This window comes from Neurospora tetrasperma (genome assembly GCF_000213175.1).
Source record: "Neurospora tetrasperma FGSC 2508 unplaced genomic scaffold NEUTE1scaffold_5, whole genome shotgun sequence".
Taxonomy (NCBI): domain Eukaryota; kingdom Fungi; phylum Ascomycota; class Sordariomycetes; order Sordariales; family Sordariaceae; genus Neurospora; species Neurospora tetrasperma.
The window spans coordinates 2,080,291-2,083,139 of NW_009799103.1; positions in this window are offsets into that span (position 1 = coordinate 2,080,291).

Sequence of the window (2,849 nt, forward strand, 5' to 3'; positions counted from 1 at the left end):
TTAGTTCGATTTATTTTGTATACCCTAATTAAATACCTTTTAGTATACCCTTTTTTAGAGCGATTGTTAATAGTACCGAGAGATAGTACGTTTTACAGTAGTTTTATTCTTTTGTCCCTTCGATAGGCCTATTCCCACTATAGATGAAGATTGGATAAATTAGAATCAGTAGAAATAATAGTTAGGGGAGTTAAAAGGAGTAAAGTTAGTAAAAACAATAGTTATTAGCGAGATTCGAATTGAGGGTCTCTATACTATTTATACTAGTAGTAGTTACGGGCGTGCTACGTAAACCACTATACTATAGGCGTCCCTATAGTACCCCCGGGGGGGTTAGTAATAGTAAGAGTCGTTGAGGTTCTCTATATACGTTCATTGGGCTGGTTTTCCGACGTATAGCTAGATTGTTGGGAGTAATAATAGCTCTTACGGCGGAAGGGTTAGATTTAGCGATATTTTAGCTAGTATTCTAGATTTATAATGGAGTTGAGGTACCGGCAGGCGCTAAATAGCTTCCTGCTTTAGTAAAACTTTTACTAGTATTTGATTGGGCGTAGCTACGGGAAGACTGGGTAAGCCCTACTTTGTTAATAAAGAATATAGTGTCGGATTTTCGAGCGGGAGCATTATTTTAAGAGGGGGGTAGTATCACAAGCATTACTACCATATTCCTGTATATAGATAGAGGGTATTGCATTGTATTAGTATAGTTAGCTGTATAACTACCTAAGTATAGTACAGCAGTCACGTACACACGTGCTGGGTCCGTGTACTGGACCTACACGGCGTGCCCTATATAGTTCTCGTGCGCGCACAGGATTCTCTTCCTGTTCCTCGTATAATAATTAAAGTCTTACCTTAGTGCTTGCTCGCGCCCCGTGATAAGGTCTCTTTTATTGAGGGTAGAAGGTAATAGTCGGTTTTTATAATAGTATTTAGAGCCTAATAATTATAATAGAACTATAAATTACTACCTAGCTTCCGAATAAAAAGGACGGGTATTACAGTTAGAAAATTATTAGTACGGATAAACCCTTTATTAAAAAGGTCTTTGAGCATCTTCTTTAATATAAGGAGTTTTTTTTAAAACATATTGTAGAATAAACTATAAGAGAGTAGTATATCCTTACTATTTTCGTCCTTCTTAATTTCTACTTTATAATGAATACTAGGGCGATTGTCACAGGGTTGACATTGCATATAGTGTGCATTACTTGTTCTGCCTTGCAAGCAGAACATAGTCCATCTTTTGGTGGCCTTGGCGACCTGGGCATATGCACCCTTGGCCTGTCATAGTATGCTCTGCTTAACGGTGGGATGCTACGGGTTCAATTCCCCGCAGTGGCATTTTGGAATAACGGGTTTTTCGTGCGCTTGCGACCACGGTCGCCGTAGGAAGACAGCGAGCGTACAAAGAGAAACAATGCTAACCGTCCGCACTACGAAGGCTAGTAGTAGAAAGCGACCAAAATGTCATAGGCTACCCCATTGGAACTATTAGTTCGGGTGGTGCTATATAGTCGTCGTACGGCGATAAATCCTTCGCGACATTGTCGCCCCTTTCCTTGGGCTGGAGAGGGCCTTATCTTAAAGTCTTACGAGTTAAGACTTCGCTTAAGGGAAGGTAGTGTCACAGGGTTGACATTGGCTATATAGTGTGCATTACTTGTTCTGCCTTGCAAGCAGAACATAATCCATCTTTTGGTGGCTTTGGCAACCTGGGCATATGCACCCTTGGCCTGTCATAGCGATACAAATTTACTTTATTTACCTCCAACTACTTCTATACGTAAAGTAAATCGTATATATTAGCGGGAATCCTCTCCTTTAATTCTTTATCAATTATATCGACTTTAAATTTAAAAACCTTTTTAATATTTCGTAGGTTAACGGCGAATATCCCTACTTCCGCAGTCTTTTTACCGCTCTTCTTTTTAATTTTATTTAATATAGTTACAAGGGTTATAGTTAAATAATAAACAGCCTCTCTAATTTCTATAGCGCACGAGGAAGATTCTTTAAACATATATCCTAAATACAAAATCTAGTACCTGGCTACCCTATACTAAAATTTATACTTATATAGTACCGAATAAGCTTTTATAACAATTAACTACAATTTTCCTAATATTATAGGGAATTCCAATTTAGGGATTATATAAGTATAAACAATTAATTCGTAGCTATAGATATTTGCTTTAAAATAAACAATACTTTTAATCTTTACACCTTCTATTTTAGCGGAGGCGCCCCTAACTTATCTCTTAGGAATTATAATTATTAGAATCTTCAACTTTTTAATAACTCTTTTACTAATAGTAGTATAATATTAATACCTTTTATTAATAAAGGTATTACATCAATCTTTATTATTAATAGCGATAGGGATTTTAATAATATTTATTTCTATAGGACCCGGGACGTTCGAAGCTCCCGCCTCCTTACTTAGTACTTCTATTTATTCTTATACCCGGCTTTGTATAGGAACTATTCTTTTTCCAACCTTTCCGAAGATAAATCGTTTATATTTTTCAATAATAATTTAATCTAAAACTTAATTTTAGTAGTTCTTATATTAATACTATTAAAATATTGGGCCGCTTTATATATACAGCCATTAACTATATACCTATTAGCCCTATAATATAAGTAAAGCCCGGTTGAGTACTACTTATTATATTCCTCCTAAGAAACCTATTTAGCACACTTAACATCCTTATTATAATTTTCGCTTTTAATTTTATTAGCGCTTATTAGTATATACGTATTACTATCAGCGTCCTTTAAAGGTAAGTCTATAATTTATTCTCGTTAGGGGAAAGACGTTTAGTAGTAGTTAGCGCCTCCCT